Source organism: Macrotis lagotis, chromosome 4, assembly GCF_037893015.1.
Source record: "Macrotis lagotis isolate mMagLag1 chromosome 4, bilby.v1.9.chrom.fasta, whole genome shotgun sequence".
In the NCBI taxonomy this organism is placed as follows: Eukaryota; Metazoa; Chordata; class Mammalia; order Peramelemorphia; family Peramelidae; genus Macrotis; species Macrotis lagotis.
The window spans coordinates 245,056,684-245,081,045 of record NC_133661.1 but is presented as its reverse complement, the minus strand read 5'-3'; the positions used below and the strand labels follow the sequence as shown (position 1 = coordinate 245,081,045).

At 38.8% G+C, this 24,362-nt stretch overlaps 1 pseudogene; it reads right to left on the bottom strand.

The window, feature by feature from the left end:
* Positions 1-3,983: 3,983 nt before the first annotated feature.
* On the bottom strand, positions 3,984-6,041 carry LOC141520355 (vertnin-like; annotated as a pseudogene).
* Positions 6,042-24,362: the final 18,321 nt, after the last annotated feature.

The following is a 24,362-nucleotide window of genomic DNA, read 5'->3' as shown; positions in this document are numbered from 1 at the left end:
CCCCCACTTTGTGCCCCATGCTCTCCGGGGTGCAGCTCAGGAAACTCCCGCTCTGCTGGGCGCATCGGCTCCTAGTGCCCTGGGCCTGCCTCCAGGAGGCTGAAGTTCTTTCACTCTGGCAGGCCACCCCTCTGGTGGGCTGCGCCTTCGACCCTGGGGAGCAGAGCCTTTCTGCTCTTTTCCAGGTTACCTTGAGTAGGAGCACTGCCTCATTGGGTCCCTCTGTGGGTTCTGTCTCTCGAAAATTTAGTTAAAGTCCTTAGTTTCAAAGATTTATGAGAGAGCTCCTAGGACACCCTCCACTCTTGTCACCATCTTGGCTCTGCCTCGCTTCATATCTTTTTAAAAACTTTCTGTGTTTATAATTTTTTAGTTTTCCCTTCCCCCTGCATTTGGTAATTATGGAGGAAGATTTGGATTTAGTAATAGGGAATAAAATTATGGAAAGGGGGGGAATTTCAGAGAGAAATTGAAAGATGGGATATGACTAAAGGTATAACATGCTTTGGCATGATTTTTTCATTTGTTTTAAAAATTTTATCTGTTTTGAGTTTTAAAATTTTTTCCCCCAATCTTAATTCCTTCCCCCCACCCTCCCACAGAAAGCAATTTGTTAGTCTTTACATTGTTTCCATGTAGTATATTGATCCAAATTGAGTGTGATGGGAGAGTAATCATATCCTTAAAGAAGAAACAAAGTATAGATCATAAGATCAGACAATAAGATAACAGTTTTTTTTTCTAAATTAATGGTAATAATCCTTGGTCTTTGTTCAAACTCCATGATTCTTTCTCCGGATACAGATGGTATTCTCCATTGTAGAGACCCAAATTGTCTTTTGATTGTTATACTAATTGAATGAGTGAGTCAATCAAGGTTGATCATGGCCACCATATTGCTGTTAGGGTGTTCAGTGTTTTTCTGGCTTTGCTCATCTCACTCAGCATCAGTTCATGCAAATCCCTCCAGGCTTCTCTGAATTCCCATCCCTCCTGGTTTCTAATAGAACAATAGTGTTCTATGACATACATATACCAAAGTTGGCTAAGCCATTCTCCAATTGAAGGACAGTAACTTGTCCAATCACTTTTTTTTGCAAGATTCTATTTTACAATGTTTTTCCTTCCCTTTCCTTGCCCTACCCCCCCCCAAAGCAATTTCATACATACATAGGCTTTACATTTCAATTTATGGTAAACATAGTTCAAAATTGAATTGTGAGAAAATCTGATTCAAAAGGAAGAGAGATAAGAAATTTGCTTAATATAAAACACAACTTTTAAAGATTGAAGATGATAAGCTTTCATTTTTCATTTAATAGTTTCTTCTGGATTTAGATGGTATTTTCCATCACAAGTCCTGTATTGTCTTTCATCATTGTACTGCTGAAATGAACAAGTACATCCTGGTTGGTCATCACCTCAAATTAGTGTGTATAAATCTGTTTCTGTTCATTTGACTCAATTCATGCAAGGTTTTCTACCCTTTTTTGAAATCTTGTATCTCCTGATTTTTTTTTTTGGCTAGGCAATATGATTAAGTGACTTGCCCAAAGTCACACAGCTAGGTGCCTGAGGTCATGTTTGAACTCAGGTCCTCTGGAATCCAGAGTTAGTGCTCTATCCACTGCCACCTAGTTGCCTGTATTCCTGCTTTCTTTTTTCTTTTTTCTTTTTGCAAGGCAAACGGGGTTAAGTGGCTTGCCCAAGGCCACAGAGCTAGGTAATTATTAAGTGTCTGAGACCAGATTTGAACCCAGGTACTCCTGACTCCAGGGCCGGTGCTTTATCCACTGCGCCACCTAGCTGCCCCTTATTCCTGATTTCTTACAAAATAATATTATGACATCACATTCTTAAACCATGACTTATTCAGCCATTCCCCACTTGGAGGGAAACCCCTTAATTTCCAGTTTTTTCTCACCACCAAAATTGTTAATATTTTTGTACATGTGTAATTTGTACCTCTTTTCAATGATTTCATTAGGATACAGAACCAATAATGATATTGCTGGATCAAAGGGTATGCATATTTTCCTTACCATATGGGTGTAATTGCTAATTGTTCTCCAGAAAGGTTGCTGCAGTTCTCAACTCCACCAACAATGTATGGAATGATAATTGAATGAAATCTAATTTATATCTTGTATTTTCAAGTTCAGTTGTGCATTTTTCCAAAGGCATAATGAACAGTAATGTTCAATAGATTTGAGATCAGACAACCTATTTGTGAGACATAGCATTAATACCATGTGACTATAAAAATATTTAAAAATGTGTGCTTGAAAATGTAATCATTATTATAGTGTCATGAATGAGGGAATGCCCAAGAATCCATTTATGAGTCTTAAGGAACCTCTCATCAAGTGGGATCTAAAAAGGCACATTGGGAAACTATATTTATTGAACTTGTGGGTTGAAATGGTGAGGTGTTACATAGGAAGAAATTTTCTTAAACCAGTATTCTCACCTTTGGAAAGGGTGAAAACCCCATCCATTTGTTAATTTTGTTAATTTGTGTAAGTTATTTACCCTTATTATTTAAGAATAGCTTTCCTAGGGGCGGCTAGGTGGCTGTAGTGGATAAAGCACTGGCCTTGGAGTCAGGAGTGCCTGGGTTCAATTCTGGTCTCAGACATTTAATAATTACATTGCTGTGTGGCCTTGGGCAAGCCACTTAACCCCATTTGCCTTGCAAAAACCTAAAAACAAAGCAAGAATAGGTTTCCTATTTTAACTGAGGTAACTCATATTTGGCAAAGGTTATTACTAATATTTTACAAAACTAGCATACACATAATAGTATTTATTAAACAATTCTTTTATTGGCAGCTAGAGGGTACAGTGGAAAAAATTCTTAATCTATCTTTTTTTTTTTGAGGCAAAAACCCCTACTTTTTATTGCTTTACAATTCACCAGTCAGACAAATAATTTCAAACCCATCCCAAACTACTCTTCATTCATACAATGGAGAAGTCCCAAACCTCTTGGAAGAGCCCACACCTCTGACCTTCTGCTGTGGGCACAGGGTAGAGCAGGGAGACCTTGCTGAGGTAAAGGAGGAAAGGGAGAAGGGGAGGGTCAGGGGAACAAACCCCCAAGGTATTATTGTACCTGTAGCATCAATGGATGGCAACCTGGTTGTGATCTCTTGAAAACACATCTAGTTAAAGAAGGCAGATGTCCAACTTTACTGTCTTCTAGGAGAATGGATGGGACCCTTCCCTGAGGAAGGGTTTGGGGCTCCCATGATCAATGGGATAGGCTGAGCTGGACATCATTCCTGCCCCCAACCCCAGAAAGAATTTAGCACTATGGCCAATGGGATAGGCTAATTTGAACATCTGCACCCCACCTCCACCTCAGCAAAGGTGGTGAGGGGAAAAATCTAGAGAGGACCTACTGCCTCTAGAGGGTCAGCTTTCAGCACTTCTTAGCCAACTGCCCCAAAACCCATACTGTATAAGCTACTGTCCTTAGGGAAGCACACACCACTGCTCACACACAACAGGGTCTGCTGGAGCAAGGAAGTCTGGAAGACAGAAGTAATAGAAAAAATCCTTCAATCTGCAGCAGTGGAGTTAATATAAGCCTTTCCTACCATCATGGTCAAGTTAACTCACTCCCACCCTGCCTTCACCAGGGGGCCTCTCCCCACCAGTTCCATTCTCCTCCTTTGCAGAAGAGTCAAAAGAAGCTGAAAATAAAAAATAAGAATAACAAAACAGAAAAGTTATATAATATCCCCACAACAATTAAGAGATGGGCAAAGCAGCCAGCAGCCTCCTGGGACTTTGTATCAGGGCCAGAGGGGGAAAGAAGTAGAGAGCCAATATTCTCTTGGGGGGGGGGTGGAGGGAAGATGATCACTACCAGCCTGAAGGGGTGCTGGTAAAGTGATAGGATAAGTCAGTTAGCCTCCAGGCTAGCTTCCTCTTTTCTCCTAGCATGCTTCCCCAGGGATGGGCCATTCCCTGTCTTCTTAAGCATCAACCAGAGTGAGGCCATCGTGAAGGGCTCGCTTCCACATGTAGTAAGTTGATCGTGCTGTGAAAGGGAAGTGGGCACTGAACTCCTTATATGAGGGGAAGGTCTTTGACTCAAAAACGTAAGAAGAGTTTAGCTTGGTCCTTGAACTGGGTTGTGGCAATCACATCCATGACAAACACCTGGCCATTGCTATTACTGCCACCACCCCCTGCTACAGCATAACCAGACAGGGTGCCATGATAGGGCTCCAGAGAGTGATCCTCCCTGGGAGCTACTTCCTTCTGAACTGTTGGCACCACAGGCTTTTCTCCCACCTCTGCCTTCCCTGTGCCTCCCAGGATGACCCTGCTTTGTTTTTACTGGGGGAGGGGGAGAAGCTGTTTTGAGAGTTAGACCTGCCTTTGGCTATACCCTTCCAGAACCAGAAAGAGCTGGATGACAGGCTGGGGTAGCGAAGGCGAAATCGGCAGAAAGGAAGTCGCCTTCTCTGGACCTGCTTCCTGGCAGCCTGGTGTAGTTGCTTCTGCCACCTAGCTAGGGAGGACTTCAGAGCCAAGAGGCCCCTGGAGCTTGGTTGTACTCCAGCCAGCCCCTTCCTGATGGAAATGCCCTTCTTGGGCTGCAAGATTTCCCCAGTGGGAGGTTGAAGGCTTCCCCCTGGAAGGGATGGTAGATTCTTGAAGTTGGGGCTTCCCTTGATAGCCTTCCTGCGCCACTTATAGTAGGTAGATTGAGAGATTCCAAGGAAGCTGCGTTTGAAGCATTGGCAGGGTACCAATATGTTCATGGAGATGCAGCGTTCCAGGTAGTGCTTTGCTCCCTGCATGAAGGCCCCCATTGGGCCAGGGAATGAAGGACAGCTCTTCATCCCCTCTGCTGACAGCTGTTCCAGCTCCTCCATCTCAAGGGGTGTCCCAAGATCCTTGCTCAGGCCACCATTCGAGGTACCCTGAAGCTCATGCTTCCAGGCATAGTAAGTAGGCTTAGAGATTTCGGGGAATATCTGACGGAAGTGCTGCAAAGGTATCACTTTACCATGCTGGAAACATGACTGGAGGAAGTGTTTAGTGACAAAGTGCATCGCTGCCTTCTGACGGTGTTCATGTGACTGTTGTTTCCATTGGTAAAAGGTACTCTTGGTGATTCTGTGCCTCTCTCGGAGATGAGAGTAGGTGAGCTGAGGATCTTGGTTCAGCAGCTCCAGCGTCTCTGCTAGGGGGACCGGAGGAGGAGGAGGAGGAGGAGGAGGAGGAGGAGGAGGAGGAAGAGGAGGAGGAGGAGGAGGAGGACTGGCCACCTCAGCCTCCACTTCCTCCAATGCCACCACCGCAGAGAAATACTCTGGTCTGAAGACCTGGCTGGCCAGCAGCTGACCGGCCAGCAGCTGACCCGACCACATGATGTACAGAGTTGAAGGGGGCTGGTTACAGCAGCAGGGTCTGTTCAGCTGGTAGAAATAGGGTCGTATCTTCAGGTTCCACATGGGATAGATGGAATAGATGTTGTGCTGGAGAACTGATGCCAGAGCATAGCCACACATTGGCAAAGTTGTCAGGGAAGCAGGTAGCTTTATCATCCACATCAAAGATGGCCTCCAGGGTGGCAGGGGGAAGGCTGGTCATCTCTGGTGTCTCCTCTGAGCAGAGGGAATAACGGACAGCCTGCAGCATAACCTTGGAGTCAATCATGCCTTTGAGGTAGTAATGTTTCTTCAGCAACATCTCCACCACTGTATGGGCCCTGAGCTCTGGGCTCAGGTCAGGCCCACCCCACAGCAACACACTGGCTGCTTCAAAGAGACGACTCCCCTTCCCTTTGCATGCTAGGGGCAGCATGTTCTTAGGGGCATCTTCTAGATACAGGCTGAGAGCCACCTAGTCTACATCTCACCTTGGAACTGGTCCCCACTGCGGCAGCTGGGCAAAGATAAGGAAGACAGTGTCTTCTTGGCTTCCAGGGCTGCATTGGTCAGGCCCTCTAGGCCAAAGCATTTGGCTGCTTCTTGGAGCTCCTGGAGCACACTCTGCACCAGATGGGTCCATGAGATCATTCTTGTAGTCTGAAGCCCTTCTGGGGCTCCTTTGACCTGGTCCCAGTGTCCACTTTCTCACTCTGAACTTAACAACCTTGGACATTTAAATCCCAGGGCGGGAATCCCACCAGGTCTGGCTTCTCCAGCTGGGCAACATATTCACACTGGATCTGGTTTCAAATCTGGAGTGAGCCATTTTACACTCCTTAATCTATCTTTAGGAAGTCCTGAGATCAAAACGACTCTTAGTATCTGTGTCACCTTGGGTAGATCACTTAACCTCTGGTTCCTTCAGTTTAGTGAAGTATAAAATACAGATAATTTCACCTACCTCAAAACATCATTGCAAAGCTACATGGTAATGACATTTTTAAACTCCTTATAGTGTCTAGCTTTGTAAATAGTGTGTGCTATATAAATATTAGTCCTTGCTAGTAGGAACATTACTTGATCTGGGCCATGATTATTTGGGTTGATGAGAGCTGAGATGATAGGGTTGGCTAGGGAGACCTCAGTACTTTGTTGTGTAAGTGGTTTAATTAATCCAAATTATCAGTACTTGAAGTTTTAAGCTTTTTCAGAGGTCATCATCTCCATTCTGTACCTGTATTTTGGTTTTCCATGTATGTGGATATCCATAGCACTAACCATTCTATATGAAAAGGGCTTCTCATTACACCATCTCAGCCAGTGGGTCACCACCCCCAGGGATGGGAAACTTTGTTTACAGGAAGAAGTTTTTTCTGTACATCTAGCTGTTATCTATCCTTCAGAAATTTCACTCTCCAGAGGCTTATGGAGCTAAGGAGAACAATTTTGATCTTTCAGTATGACATCTTTGCAAATACTTTTAAAATTTTCTTGTCATGTTAAACATTTCTAGGTCCATCAATCAGTGCTTGATGGCATGTCCAAACTATTCACCATCTTAATTCCCTGTTTCTAAACTTGCCTTTTTTAGTTTTTTTCCTATATATTATATCTAAAATAATATGTTGCCTGTTAGACAGAAGTGGTTTAATCAGAATGGGGCAAAACAGAAGTGTAAATGTCTTTGAAATGAGTTATCCTATTGCCCTGTTGACTCATTGAGATAACATTTCTTTATTGTTTAACTTGGCATTTTGTCTAATCATGCTTATTTTCTTTGTAAATCAATTTGTCACTTTTATAAATTTTTTTTTTAACAATAGTGCAAGGCAATGCATTTGACCTTCTAATATCAAATACAAACTCATTCCCCCTTATCTTTCCATCATTTTTACATCTTTCTCCTTGATAAATGCTCTGAAGCAGTGCTATAAGCCTCTTTCTTGTTTTCTAAACAATACATTTTCATTTCTTTTTCCCTGACCTTTCTCTCTCTGTCATTCATATCTGAGATTCTTCCCCTTTAGTATTCCCACTGGCATACTTGACTTTCTTGTAAGTTCCAACTAAATTTCACCCTTGAGGAAGCCTTCACTAACTGTATTCCTAGTGCCTTCCCTCCTTTAATCACTTTCTTATTTTATGCTGTCTATCTTATTTTGGGTATATTTGTCTCTCCCATTTAAATTATGAGGTCTTTTTTTCATTGAGTTTACCTCTGTTGGTATCACCAGTATTCAACCCAATTCCTCCCCAAACTTGTTACTTAATAGTTGCTGAGATCACATTTCTCCAAATATTCACTTCAGGGAAGAAGACTGAGGGTAAAACAGTCTTTTCCCAAAGTTATGTTTTAGAGTCACTGCTACACAGGCATCAAGTATTGTCTATTAAGAATGTCTTTGAAACAGAAGTTATCCAAATATAGTTTCTTTAAAGGTTTATCATTAGTTAATAAATATTTATTATGTCACTTTTCATCTATGGAGTATATCCTTCTCCCTTATTAACAACTCTTCCCCTCCCCTTTCTTATCTTTTGAAACAATTGGGAGTAGGTGAATTGCCCAAAGTTACATAGCTAATGTCTGAGATCAGATTTGAATTTCCTGATTCCAGGTCTGGTGCTCTATTATATATCTAGTTGCCCCCCATTTTTCAAATAATGTCACTAATATGAATAAAGTAAAACATTCCTTTGATCATGTTTAAAAATTTTCATCTCATTGCATCGAATCAAGTATGTCATCTTTTTTTTATTCAAAGTCCATTACACTAATCTGAACTAAAATAAAAATTGGGTACTTTTGAAAATTTTGCCTCTTAAATTTTTATGTTTCTGCCTAGTGGGTAAAGATGAAGAGGATTTACTAGAGCTTTTTATTTTGCCATGTATTTTTGAGGTTGTGCCCTGATCTTGATATTAATAAAGAAAAGTCTCATTAATTGCTCATTAGGAATTTAGAACCTTACTATTAACTCAAAGGCAAAAGTTAGCTCTGGGCTCTTGATGTAGTTTGAAATATTGGACTCAGAATGCAAGCCGTATGTGGGAGCACACTAAACAAATTCAGTAAAAGAAGTGCTCAATATTTGTAAAGAGCATCCAATCTGGAGTTCGGCAGTTGTGTGGCTATTTCAAATGTGATACTAATTTTTTTCCAAAAATTAAAACTGATCATCTACTGTTTTCAAGTTATTTGGAAAGGCAGTGTAATATAGTCTAGTTATAAATTTATGTCTTTAAAAGCCCTCATTATGTTTTTTTACCATATTATCCTAAGAAAAAGAGTTCAATCTTTCTATTTGGGTCATATGACATTCTTTATTTCTCCATGAGATTGCCCCTTCTCCTGCCCCTCGTACAATTTTTTTTTTATCATTTGATTCCTTCCATACTTTTTCAGAGGTCAACCAAGGTTGTATACTGAATAGAGAACCAGACTAGGAAACATGAGGATGGAGTTCTAATCCAGTCTCAGACACTTGATTCTTATGTAATGTTATTGCTTCAGAACCAGGGTCATATATATCCCTTAGATCCAGAGGACTCTGGAGCAAGTGAGACTGGTGGCTTAGCACAGCTCCCCTTTACTCAAATCCAACTCATGTGCTTGTCATGATTTCATCTTTCTGATAATATGGCCTTATTCAAGATGGAAAGACAAATAGCATTTTCTCAGATCTCCATCCTTCAAGGAATCTTTAAAGTTTTATATTTCTTTCATAGCCTCCTATGAACTATTACAATTAAACTACTGTAAATAGCAATATGATCAAACTACTTTAACAGTTTTATGTACATAAACTTTTCTATGTTTTATGTACATAAACTTTTCTGAAGTTTATGTACTTAAACTTTTCTATAGTTTATGTACATAATCTATAGAAAACTCTGGCTCTTGTTTCCTTCTTAATCACTTCATAGTTTTTGATCTGCCTTTGGACATCATACTTAAACTATTCTTATCAGTCATTTGCAAAGAGTCAATTATTATAAAGATTAGTAGTCAAATTTTTTGTAAATTTGTATGAGATTATTGCCTGTAGGCACCAAATGGAAGGAGAACCATGAATTAAGCTAAAGCTCTCCCTTTTGTGGGTCACAGATTAGCAATTGGAGAGCTGAATTGGGAGTGCTCAGTCACCTATAACAGCATACCTGGGATCTTTGCTCTTTTTTTTTTAAATTAAATAAGGCAGTGGGGTTAAGTTACTTGCCCGAGGTCACACACCTAGGTAATTATTAAGTGTGTGAGGTCAAATTTGAACTCAGGTCCTCTTCATTCCAGTTCTGGTCCTCTATCTATTGCACCATCTGGCTGCCCTTTCTATACTTGACCTTTAAGCAGTATTCCTATTACTAAATTTGGAGGTCATTGAAGTTTTTGTATCACTGATTTCTTTTTGTTTTTTTTTTAAATTAAATTGTATTTGATTAGATTCCTTTTTTAAAAAATTAGCATTTTATATTTTCTCCCAATTTAAAACAATATTTGGCTAGAATCTAGAATGAGGTATTTTTAGAGAGCCCTATTCATTTCTTTGTGGTATTGTTTCTGGATGAATGGAGTTCAAATGTGACTTAAGTCACTTCCTTGCTATTTGAACTTGGTTAAGTTTCTTAACCTTGTTTGTTTCAGTTAGCTCATTTGTAAAGCCAGCTGGAAAAGAAAATGTCAAACCATGTAAGTATCTTGGCCAAATGATATCCCAAAAGGAGTCATGAAGAGTTGGAGATGACTGACATGACTGAAGAACATAATAAAACTTTGAGAAATCATTGATGTTAACCCAAAATGGTTATATCTCTAAACTAGAAATAACTTGGATATAGTTGAGTTTTATATTAAATAAATTGTTTTTCTGGCAGACCTGAGTTTAAAAATTCAGAATACTATATGAAGTGAATTCTTTTTTCTTCAGCCCAATTTTAACTCCACATTACATTTCAGATCATTGTTTTTCTTTTTACTTACAAAAATCCCATCATATCTTCCTTGCACTATTGTAAGGTCCTCTTAATTTGGTCCTGTCCTTTTGTCATCCATCTTCTACTTAGTGGACAAATTCATTCACGAAGCACTTAAATTGTTCAAAAAGTTCCACTGGCTCTTTTTTTTTTTTTGCATCAAGGATTAAATAAATTTCAAAGTTTGATTTAAAACCAAAACAAAAAAAATCAGTTAAACAATTCAAATTTTGACGCTTCCTGTCTTTCCAACATTGGTCTAACTGACTTTACCCACTGAGCTACCCAAAGCACTTAACTCATCTCTGTGGATCTTGAAATCTCTTTTATTTGAAGCATTGTCTTATTGATTCTATCCCCTGTCTTCTGGAATCCTAGATTCCTTCAGAGATCCATTCAGAAGTGGCTTCTACAAAATCCCAAAGCGATCCCCTAATTAGCTATTGCTCTTCTTGTAATTACATTATATTTAATTTTCTTTCTTCATGCTTTTTCTTCTCAATAGTATATAGGAACCTCTATTTTGGCAACAACTGCTTTATTTTTGTTTTTTTGTCCCTTTATCATAGAACAGCTCTTCTTATAATGTAGGTCCATTCCACCCTGAACTACACATTCCATTTAGATTTTCTTTTTTTTTTCCTTTTTTAGGTTTTTGCAAGGCAAATGGGGTTAAGTGGCTCCCTCAAGGCCACACAGCTAGGTAATTATTAAGTGTCTGAGACTGGATTTGAACCCAGGTACTCCTGACTCCAAGGCAGGTGCTTTATCCACTAGCCACCTAGCCACCCCCATTTAGATTTTCAATAAAAACCCAAGTTCAAATCCTTTTTATGTAACTTTGGTAAAGTCACTTTCTCAAATTTTTTTTTTTTTTTGGAACAACTTCACAGTGATGTTTTGAGAATTAAATGTTTTTTATAAAGTTATTTTAAACTATGGAATACTAGAGAGTCAGGTAGGCTTGAGTTGAAATATGACCTGAGACAATTCCTATTTGGATTTGGCTAATTCATAAACTTTCTTTTTTTTTTTGAAACTTTTTTCCCCTTTTATTTCTTTTTTTTAAATTTTTTAAAATTTATTTTTATTAAAGATATTATCTGAGTTTTACAATTTCCCCCTCAATCTTGCTTCCCCCCGCCACCATGGAAAGCACTCTGTCAGTCTTTACTTTGTTTCCATGTTGTACTTTGATCCAAATTGGGTGTGATGAGAGAGAAATCATATCCTTAAAGTAGAGAAGTCTAAGAGGTAACAAGATCAGACAATAAGATATCTGTTTTTTCCTAAATTAAAGGGAATAGTCCTTGCACTTTGTTCAAACTCCACAGCTCCTTATCTGGATATAGATGGCACTCTCCTTTGCAGACAGCCCAATATTGTTCCCGATTGTTGCACTGATGGAATGAGCAAGTCCTTCAAGGTTGAACATCACTCCCATGTTGCTGTTAGGGTGTACAGTGTTTTTCTGGTTCTGCTCATGTCACTCAGCATCAGTTCATGCAAATCCTTCCAGGTTTCCCTGAAATCCCGTTCCTCCTGGTTTCTAATAGAACAATAGTGTTCCATGACATACATATACCACAGTTTGCTAAGCCATTCCCCAATTGAAGGACATTTACTTGATTTCCAATTTTTTGCCACCACAAACAGGGCTGCTATAAATATTTTTGTACAAGTAATGTTTTTACCCTTTTTCTTCATCTTTTCAGGGTATAGACCCAGTAGTAGTATTGCTGGGTCAAAGGGTATGCACATTTTTTGTTGCCCTTTGGGCATAGTACCAAATAGCTCTCCAGAAAGTTTGGATGAGTTCACAGCTCCATCAACAGTGTAATAGTGTCCCAGATTTCCCACAACCCTTCCAACAATGATCACCATCCTTCCTGGTCACATTGGTCAATCTCTGAGGCGTGAGGTGGTAACTCAGAGAAGCTTTAATTTGCATTTCTCTAATAATTAATGATTTAGAGCATTTTTTCATATGGCTATGGATTACTTTGATCTCCTCATCTGTAAATTGCCTTTGCATATCCTTTGACCATTTGTCAATTGGGGAATGGCTTTTTGTTTTAAAAATATGACTCAATTCTCTGTATATTTTAGAAATGAGTCCTTTGTCAGAATCATTAGTTGTAAAGATTGTTTCCCAATTTACTACTTTTCTTTTGATCTTGATTACATTGGTTTTATCTGTGCAAAAGCTTTTTAATTTAATATATCGAAATCATCTAATTGGTTTTTGGTGATGTTCTCCAACTCTTCCTTAGTCATAAACTGCTCCCCTTTCCATAGATCTGATAGGTAGACTAGTCCTTGATCTTCTAATTTGCTTATAGTATTGCTTTTATGTCTATGTCCTGTAACCATTTGGATCTTATCTTGGTAAAGGGTGTGAGGTTTTGGTGTAATCTAAGTTTCTTCCATACTAACTTCCGATATCCCAGCAATTTTTATCAAAGCAGGAGTTTTTATCCCAATGGCCGGACTCTTTGGGTTTATCAAACAGCAGATCACTATAATTATCTCCTGCTTTTATAGCTAGTCTGTTCTACCGGTCCACTACTCTGTTTCTTAGCCAATACCAAACAGTTTTGATGACTGATGCTCTATAATATAATTTTAGATCAGGTAGTGCTAAGCCACCTTCTTTTGCACTTTTTTTCATTAACCTCCTGGCAATTCTTGACTTTTTATTTCTCCATATGAATTTACTTACAATTTTTTCTAACTTGTTAAAGGAATTTTTTGGAATTTTGATTGGTAGGGCACTAAACAGATAGTTTAGTTTTGGTAGAATTGTCATTTTATTATATTAGCTCTACCTATCCATGAGCAGTTGATATTTGCCCAGTTATTTAAATCTGATTTAATTTGTGTGAGAAGTGTTTTATAATTGTTTTCAAAAAGATTCTGAGTCTGTCTTGGCAAATAGACTCCCAAATATTTTATATTGTCTGAGGTTACTTTGAATAGTATTTCTCTTTCTAGCTTTTCCTGCTGTTTCTTTTTTCTTTTTTTTAATTTTTAATTTTAAAAATTTTTTTAATTCTCATTTTGTACAAATTTTTTTTACATTAATAAAACATTCTTGTTAAATAAAATACCCCTCCCCCCATGAATATAGACTTGCTTGGGTGATAAAGTAAAGGGGAGAGATAAAAAATTAAAATTAAAAAAAATAGTAATAATTGTAGGTATAGCCAGGTGGAGCAATGGACAAAGCACCAACTCTGGAGCCATGAGCATCCGAGCCCCCATCCAGCCCCATAGACCCAACAATCACACAGCCATGTGACATTCAAGCCACCTGATCCCCACTGCCCTGCAAAAACCTAAAAGAAGAAAAAAAAAGACCCAAAATAAAATAAAATAATATAAAATAGTAATAACCGTAGGGGGTGGCTGGGTGGCAGACTGAGCATTGGCCCTTGAACCAGGAGCACCCGGGTCCAAATCCTGCCTCAGACACCCGAAGATCACCCTACTATGTGGCCCCAGGCGGCTACCCAGCCCCATTTGCCCTGCACCCTCCCCCAAATAATAATAATAATAATAAAATATGCTTCAGTCTTTGTTCTAACACCAACAACTCTGTCATGGGTGTATCATATTCTTTATGGTAAGTCCATTGCAAAAGTCACTTCCATATTTTTCCAACGTTGCCATTGCTGATCAAAACTCCCTCCTTTCTTATTTCTCCACTACCATGTACTATATTTTCTCTCCTTTCACTCTGACTCTGCTGTAGGGTCGCTGAGTGGTGCAGCAGACAGATCCCTGGCCCTTGGGCCAAGAGGCCTTGAACCCCCATACCACCCCTTAGGCCCAGAGTATATATGCTCTTTCCTCTCCTAGCCACCTCTGATGAGAACAGATTCCCTCATTCCCCCTTGCCCCCCTTCCATATCATTGCAATAGCTCATTGTAATAAAAAAATCTTATTATATGAAATATCTTGGCCTATTCCCCCTCTCCTTTTTCTTTCTCCCATTACATTTCCCTTTTTTTCTATTGATTAAGACTGGATCCCTTCTTGTCGCCATCTTGGCTCCACCCCCTTCCTGCTGTTTCTTGCTAGACATATATAGAAAGATTGAGGTTTTATGAGGGTTTATTTTATAACCTCCAACTTTGCTATAATTGCTAGTTGTTTCCAGTAGCTTTTTGGATGATTTCTTGGGATTTTCCATAAACTCTTTCTTCAGTTGAATCTACTAGTACAATAGTAGTTACCTTGATTGATTGTTTTGAGGATCAAATGATTAATTTGTAAATTGCTTGCCAATGGTAAGAGTTACATAAATTCTTATTTCCTCCCCCTTCATCGTTAGAGTTTGTAATTTTAGTAGTTACCTACAGAGTCTGATGGAGTGATAAACTTTGAGGAAATAGATATGCTTAGCATGACTGAAATACTCGAGGGTATGGTACACCCTAGACAGTTGAAGATAAACTTGGGAATTGATATTGATCTTGAGCTAAAGGTGCCAATTTGAACTGTTGTTAGAAAGTGTAGTTTTTTTTAAATTGTGATTTCCAACTAGTAAATAATGCCTCATGTTGAGAAAACTTAGTTCTGCCTTACTCTAGAATATTTCCTCATGTTTGGTCCATAAAAATTAAGCAATATATCACCTCTTATTGGCTGAATTTAGGGATGTATAAAATATCTAATTTAAAATACAACAGCTTTCTACATAAGTGACCAGTGACCTAAGAATAATGACTTTTAGATGCAATATTAACACAGGTGTAGTACAATTGAGAAAGTAGCAGAACTTTTTAATTTTAATTTTAATTTATTTACACATAAGTTGTCTTGTAAATGTAAACATAATCCCACCCTCCTCCCATAAAAATAAAAAATTCTCAATAGAAATAAAATGTAAGAGAAGGAAAAAAATGTGCTTTAGTCTGTGTTTCAATACCATCAGTTCTGTCTCAGCACTGGATTGCAATATTTTTTTTTAGATTTTTTCATGGCAGTGGGCTTAAGTGTGTTGCCCAAGACCACACAGCTAGGTAAGTATTAAGTGTCTTGAGGTCTGGAGTTCTGCTACTTGAGGTGTCCTGGAAAAGAGTGGAGCGGCTCTGCTCCCTGGGGTTGGAGGGGCAGTTCATCAGACGGGTGGAGTGAGGGAACTTCAGCCCCAGGGCGCTGGGAGCCAGCAGCTGGGGAGTTTCCTGAGTACAGATTGGGGGAACAGCGGGGGACCTCTGCCAGAGCAAGCATGTGAAGTCCAGGCACAGCAAGCAGGGTGGTCACTGCATTCCAGATACAGGAAACATAAGCAGGTGGAGCCAGTAAGCAGGAGCCCCCAGGGCATGAACCCATTGAGCTGATGGTGGGGAGTTAAGAGAGAGACTGCAGAGCTCTGTCCTCTGTCCCTGGAATAGGACCCTGGGGTTCTGACCACATTCAGATAATGATCACAGTCTAGGCCCCTCATAGAACAGCAGGCCCTCCCCACCTCAGCTCCTGGGCAGAGGGGAGGGGTGTATGGTCATTCACAGACCAGGAGGGAGGGCAGAGCCTCACACACTGAGATCCTTGTGGGTGTGTACCAAAAGCTCAGGAAGCACCCGAAGCCAGGCTCAGGCTGGGAAAATGAGCAAGCAGAGAAAAAAGAGGAACACCATTGAGAAATATTTTGACTGTGACCCCAAGAAGGATCAAAATACTCAGTCTGAAGATTAGGAGGTACAAGCTGCATCTAAAGACTCCAAGAAAAACAGAAATTGGGCTCAGGCCATGACAGAGCTCAAAAAAGACTTTGAAAATCAAGTGAGGGAGAGAGGAAAATTTGGGGAAAAAATGAGAGAGATGCAGGAAAAACATGAAAACGAAGTCAGCAGCTTAGTCAAGGAGATAAAAAAAAATGCTGAAGAAAATAACATGTTAAAAACCAGCATATGTCAAATGGATAAAACAGTTCAAAAAGTTTTTGAGGAGAAGAATGCTTTAAAAAGCAGAATTAGCCAGATGAAAAAGGAGATAAGAAAAGTATCTGAGGAAAACAAATCCTTCAGAGAAAGAATAGAACTCAGGGAGATTGCTGATTTTACTAGAAATCAGGACTCAATACTTCAAAACCAGAAGAATGAAAAATTAGAAGAAAATGTGAAACATCTCATTGAAAAAATAACTGATATGGAAAACAGATTTAGGAAAGATAATTTAAAAATTACTGGAATACCTGAAAGTCATGATCAGGAAAAAAGCCTTGACATCATTTTCAAAGAATTATTACAGGAACATTGCCCTGATATCCTAGAAGCAGAGGGCAAAACAGAAATGGAGAGAATCCACCGATCTCCCCAAGAATGAGATTCCAAAAAACCAACCCCTAGGAATATTATAGCCAAGTTCCAGAACTCCCAAGTCAAAGAGAAAATATTACAAGCAGCCAGAAGGACACAGTTCAAATATCGTGGAGCTGCAGTCAGGATCACACAGGACTTAGCAGCAGCTACATTGGAAGCTCATAGGGCTTGGAATACAATATACCAGAAGGCAAAAGAGCTTAGAATGCATCCAAGAATCAACTACCCAGCAAAACTAAATGTCCTCTTCCAGGGAAAAAGATGGACTTTTAATGAACCAGGGGAATTTCAAAGGTTCCTTTTGGAATGGCCAGAGCTGAACAGAAGGTTTGATCTTCAAATACAGGACTCAGGAGAAGCATAGAGAGTGGAGAAGAGGAAAATATGAGGGACTTAATGATGATGAACTGCATGTATTCCTGTATAGAAAAGTGACACTGATAATACTCATAGGAACCTTCTCATTTAGTAGAGCAGGTAGAAGGAGCTTTTATAGATGAAGCAGAGAAGAGAGCTGAATTTGAAGATATATTGTGGTATAAAAATGGAGTCAATAGATAAAAGGGAAATGTAATGGGAGAAAGAAAACAGAAAGGAGGAATACATTAAGATATTTCATGTAATAAGATTTTTCTTTATTACAATGAGCTATTGCAATGATATGGAGGGGGGAAGGCAAGGGGGGGATGAGGGAATCTTTGCCTTCTTCAGAGTTGGCTAGGAGAGGAAACAGCATATATATATATATATATATATATATATATATATATATATATATACTCAATGGTATATAGACATCTGTAGTAAGAAGTAGAGAAGGGGGATGGGGGCGGGGTATGTGAGTGATGGAGGAGAGGATGGACCATGAGGGAAGATTGGTCAGATATACCACATTTTCTCTTTTACTTCTTGCAAGGGGCTGGGATTGAATGGCCTGTCTGTTACCATAGGGCCAGGTGGATGCTGGGTAAGGGGTGGTATGTGGGCTCAGGGCCTCTTGCCCCCAAGGCTGGGAATCTGTCTGCTGTGCCAGTCAACTACCCTACAGCAGAGACAGTGTGAAAGGAGAGAGAAAATACAGTTCATGGTAGTAGAGAAGTATGAATGGAAGGAGTTGCAATCAGCAAGGGCAAGGGTGGAAAAATATGGAAGTAACTTTTGTGATGGACTTATTATCAAGAATGTGATCCACCTGGGACAGAGCTGGTGGTGTTGGAAAAAAAAGAAGTACTACATGACAAATACAGATAACAAGAATACAAATCAGTTTTATCTTTGCATCAAAGGAACATAGCTTGAAAGCAATAATAAATAGCATCATGAAAAGCACAAAAAAATGAACTGAACTGGCATGATATAAACACATTCAAGATATTTCCTTTCTGAATTACCTGGCTATATTGGCAACCACATCCTCTGCCTCAACTGTCTTCCAACTATGAAATATCATCCCTTCATCATTGGACCCTTCTGCCATTGCTGAGTTCTATTTAGGGACCTCCATTGTAAGAATAGATTGGGGCAACCTTGCTTTATTCTTCTTCCCAATAGCCTTCTGACTCTACTTGATCTTGTGACCACACACCTAGGATTGGTTCTTTTTTCTCTTTTCCCTAAATTTTCAACATTCTTGCCTATACTGTTTTCACTTGTTAGAATGTAAATTCCCTGATAGGAGGGGAAGAGGACAGTCTTTGTATTTTCTTTAATCAAACACCTAAAAAAACTCTTATTTCCTTCCCTGTTTCTCCAGATATATCAAAAGTAAGTTTAATCAGGGGACTAATGATTAGGACACTTCTACTATGAACTTCTGAGATTCCTTAAGATAAGTTGACTAACAATAACCTGTTGTATTAATTCTGAATTCATACTGGTTCTGTCAGTGACCCATTGAAGCAGTTTGCCCCTAAGACTACACAATTACAGATGATCACTAGCTCAAACCTCCCACATTATCTGAAATGCATTCCTTTACAATTTTAGTCACAATTTTATATTTTCTAGATATAATATCAGTTTTTCTTCTAAAAACACTTCTTATCAATTTTCTTTGCAGAATGGAAAGTAAGCTGATCTTCAACACTTCAGGTTTTCTGATTTAATGGAACAATTTTCATCTGAACAGTTTTTAACAAATCATTTTGTTCAAGTGGATAGCTTGTTACAATTCTTTTAAAGTCAGCAATACAATTTCTTCAGTTGTTTAGATTGATTACATTTTGGTAATTTCTCTCAGCTTATCAAGTTTCTCTAATATATTCACTGAATGTCAATTTTTTTTCTCCAATATTAACTATTTGATTTAAATTCTAGAAAACAGTTAGACTTAATCCTGCCTCTTATTTCCATAGATGATAGCTTCTTCGAAACAATGACACCCCCATTGCATTTGACATCGCTGTTCATCAATTCCCCAATTTAAAACAAAAAGAGTTCTATTTCCATAATTGTCCCTGTACAATATAATTCATATATCATATACTTGTAATGAAATGTAAAGCCCAACTTTCTGTCTTCATGGTATACAACGATATCCATTCCTAGTCTCATTTCAGTATGCAATACTGGTTTTCAGAAACTCAGGTTCCTTTCATGTCAAAGCATCAGTTTTCCTAGAAAACAGCACTGTGACATGCAACTAAGCCATAGTTATAATAAAAGCCTTCTGAAGGGGGCAGAGCAAAGGGCATGATGATAGGCTTTCCAAGGAGCTCTCTCGAAAATATTTCAAAATCTTAAAATTATAACTAATACAGGACTTAGCAGGATCCACATTAAGGATTCTTAGGGCTTGAAATATTAATGTTCCAGAAGGCATAAGTGTTTGGAATGCAACTGAGAATCAACTACCCAGCAAAATTGAACAGCCTCTTCCAAGGGAAAAGATGGACTTTCAATGAAACTGGGGAATTTCAAATGTTCTTGTTGAAACATCCAGAGCTGAACAGAATGTTTGATCTTCAAATACAGGACTCAGGTGAAGCAAAGAGAAGGTAGACAGGAAGGGTAAATTATGAGGGACTTAATAATGAACTGTATGTATTCCTGCATGGGAATAAAACACTGATAATACTAATATGAACCTTCTTATTTATTAGAGCAGTTAGAAGGAGCTTTTATAGACAAAGCACAGGAGGGAGCTGAATATGAGGGTATAATATATTGTTAAAACATCTCTTGACACTAACATTTATAACTCCTGTGTTGCCAAAACTGTTCGTGAAGCTACAATTACTATGTGAGTTGCACAATCTACAGCAAGGTAGAGAGGAATCAATCCCAGGAGGCCCGAAAATATCACACATCCTCCAGCCTCCCTTCAGACCAGCAGGTGCTGCCTCCAGACCCCCTCCAAAGACAAAGTAAAGAGCTCTCTGTCCATTGACGTTCCTGAAAGAGGAAAATAAAATGGTTGCTTTACCTTAAAAAAATACAGCATAGAAATCTTGAGGAGAAAGTAGAAAGAGGATGGTAAAAAATGGACTGAGATGGGGGTGTGGACATGTAGGTAACAAAGGAGAGGGGTAGATCAGTCAGATACAAGATAGTGTGTTTTTCACTTTTTTGCAAGGTGGTGGTATTGGTGGCCTGTCCAGGACCACACAGCCATGTGGATACTGGGTCTCTGGAATGATATGTAAGCTTGGGGCCTCTTGGGTCCAGGGCCAGTGCTCTGTTCACTGCACCACTCAGCTGCCCCATAGCACATTTTTGAAGAGGGACAAAGTGAAAGGAGAGAGAAAATTTAATAAATGGTAGTAGGGAGGAATGGATGGAAAGAATTACAATCAGCAACAGCAACTGTAGAATAATATGGAGTAACTTCTAACATGGACTTATGATAAAGAATGTAATCCAGGGGTGGCTAGGTGGTGCAGTGGATAGAGCACCAGCCCTGGATTCAGGAGGACCTGAGTTTAAATTAGACCTCAAGACACTTTTTTTTGAGGAGATATGATTTTATAATTTTTATTTATTTTTATTAAAGATTTTTTATTTTGAGCTTTACAATTTTTCCCTCCCCCCACCCCCACAGAAGGCAGTTTGTCAGTCTTTACATTTTTTCCATGGTAAACATTGATCCAGATTGATTGTGATGAGAGAAATAATATCCTTAAGGAAGAAACATAAAGTACAAGAGACAGCAAGATCAGACAATAAGATATCAGAATTTTTTTTTCTAAATTTAAGGTATTAGTCCTTGGTCTTTGTTCAAACTCCTCAGTTCTTTCTCTGGATACAGATGGTATTCTCTATTGCAGACAGTCCCAAATTGTCCCTGATTGTTGCATGGTTGGATTGAGTGAGTCCATCAAGGTGATCATTGCCCTCATGTTGCTGTTTCGGTGTACAGTGTTTTTCTGGTTCTGCTCATCTCACTCAGCATCACTTCATGCAAATCCCTCCAGGCTTCCCTGAATTCCCATCCCTCTTGGTTTCTAATAGAATAATAGTGTTCCATACATATACCACAGTTTGCTAAGCCATTCCTCAATTGAAGGACATTTACTTGATTTCCAATTCTTTGCCACCACAAACAGGGCTGCTATGAATATTTTTGTACAAGTGATGTTTTTACCCTTTTTCATCATCTCTTCAGGGTATAGACCAAGGAGTGGTATGCTGGATCAAAGGGTATGCACATTTTTTTATACAAATAATGTTTTTTACACATTAATAAAATATTCTTAAAACAAAATACCCCCTTCCCCCAAAAATATAGACTCGTTTGAGCGATAAAGGGGAGAGAAAAAAATTAAAATTAAAAAAATAATAGTAATAATTGTAGGTATGGCCAGGTGGCGCAGTGGACGGAGCACCAGCCCTGGAGCCAGGAGTACCAGAGCCCATATCTGGCCCCCTATAACCAACAATCTCCCAGCTGTGTGACATGCAAGCCACCTCAACCCCACTGCTCTGCAAAAACCAAAAAAAAGAAAAAAAAGACCCAAAATAAAATAAAATAGTAATAATAGTAGGGGTGGCTGGGTGGCAGACAGAGCACTGGCCCTTGAGCCATGAGCACCCGGGTCCAAATCCAGCCTTCATGTTATTTTGTACATACTTATATATCACAGTTTATGCAAATGAATGAACAAATAGTTCACATGATCGTATGACTTTTGGCAAGTCAGTTCACTCTGAGTCTTGGTTTCCTCTGAGTGAGTTGGGTTTAATGGTCTTTATGGTCCCTTAGAGGTTTAAATTCTTTGAGGCTGTGACTTAATATTGGCTGCATTAACAAAGTTTATTGCCCATTTTGAGAGCACAATATGTTCAAAGGAGAGTTTGAAAGTTACTTCCAAGGGGCAGGTAGGTGTTTTAGTGGACAGAGCACCAGCTCTGTTTCTAAGGTTGTGTCATCCACCTAGAGTCAGGAGTACTTTAGCTCAAATCTGGCCTCAGACACTTAGTAATTACCTACCTGCCTGGGCTTGGTCAAGCCACTTAACCCCATTTGCCTTGCAAAAAAAAAAAAAAGAAAAGAAAAGAAAAAGAAAAATACGAAAGAAAGCTACTTCCCTGGGAAGTTGAGAAGAGAATATACATCGCCCCCCCCCCCCCCCCAGTCTACTTATGTACTATGGTAGTTGTTATACAAATATTTTGTCTTTTGATCTTAAGTGAATCTTACAAAGCTATGTGATTATCTTCATTTTACAGTTGAGGACACTGAGGCAAGTATGTTAAACAACTTATCCAGGTTTATTTAGATGCTAAGCATTTGAAGAAGAATTTGAACTCAAGTATTCTTGAGTCTGTCCTCAGTGCTCTATCTACTTTGCATTCTGTTTTGAGTGGTTAGGAAAGTTAGGTAAATGATAGGAACCAAGCACTTTTAAGTGACCTAAAACAGTCCTATTTCCACATGTCCTCATATTCTTTTTTCTGCACACTTCTTTTCCTTCTGTCTTTCTGTGTAATCTTATATTTAGTGAGCTTCTCAAACTCTAGTCATCGTTTTTTGCATTCTTTAAATCTCTTCAGTATTAGTTGAGTTTTAACCTTTTCAAATTCATATTGTCCTGTCCTTTGGAAATTCTTGCCCTTTTCTTGCTCTTCATTTGCCAAAACAGACTTCTGGGCCATTCCTTACATCTACCTTTGGTTTTATATACTTCACTGCTGAATATAATAGGGATAGAGAAAAGCAGTTCTAATACCATCTGTGCTTAATACCTGTGAGACCTAAATTTGAATAGTTCTTGACTTCAGTACAGCCTTTGTATTCTTCTTTATTTATTTATCTGAACTCTTACAGGTGATTTTTCTCAAGATCCTCTTACTATTTCTCCATAATGGATGTAGCCAATTATCTGAAAGAAGAGGAAGTATTAATTACCAGTTTTTCTTTTTGCCTAGTTGTATACCTTCAAATCCATTTATACCAACTTTCCTTCCTTCTGTCTCTTTTTGGTTAGAATAATGGCCAGTGGTGTCTCTTGGACTTCTGCCTTTGTTCCAGACCATTCCATCCTCCACTGCCTAAGCTTTTTTCTTTATTTTATCCTCTACACATTTCTTTTTCTTTTTATGATTTTGCAAGGTAAATGGAGTTAAGTGGCTTGCCGAAGGCCACACAGCTAGGTGTCTGAGTCCGGATTTGAACTCAGGTACTCCTGACTCCAGGGCTGGTGCTTTATCCACTGCACCACCTAGCCACCCCGTAATTAGTTTTTTCAATCATCTTTTTCCATTTGATCAATTTTGCTATTTAAAGATTTATTTTCATTAGTGATATCCTGTACCTCTTTTATCATTTGAGTAATCCAATTTTTTTTCAATAACATGCAAAGGTAGTTTTCTACATTATTCCTTTTGTGTGCTTTTTAGTTTCACATTTTCTACCTCCCTTTCTTACCTTCCCCTCCCCATGGCAGCTAAGAACCTTATGGGCTGTATATGTACAATAGTTTAAGATATTTCCATATTAGTTATATCATGAAAGAAATTCCATCACATTGGGAATACTCCATTAAAAAAGAAAGAAAAAATTTAAACAATTAAAAAAGTGAACATAATATACTTTCCTTTGCATTTAGACTCCATGGTTGTTTTCTCTGGATGTGGTTCACATTTTCTGTAGTAGATCTCTCAGGTTTGTCATTGATCTCTGAACTGTTGAGAGGAAATTTGTCCATTAAAGTTCATCATCTCATATTGTTGCTACTAATGTGTATGTTGTTTTTCTGGTTTTACTCAAATCATTCAGCCTGAGTTCATGCATTTCCAGATTTTTCTTAAGAATACCTGTTTTGGCGGTTAAGTGGTTCAGTGGATAGAGCACTGACTCTGGAGTATCTGAGTTCAAATCAGTCCTCAGACACTTAATTACTTAGCTGTGTGGCCTTGGGCAAGCCACTTAACCCCATTTGCCTTGCAAAACAAAAAAACCTTAAAAAAAAAGAATACCTGTTTGTGATTCCTTTTTGATCAAATAGTACTCTATTGACATTTTATTTCCCCTAATTGTTCAGTCATTTCTACCCATTTCCAATTTTCCAATAGATGACCATCCTTCAGTTTCTAATTCTTTGCTACTACAAAAAGAACTGCTATAATATTTTTGTACATGTGGTTCTTTCCCCTCTTTTTCTGATCTCTTTGGAATACAGGCTTAACTATGGTACTGCTACAACAAAAGTTTACAAAATTTTCACATCT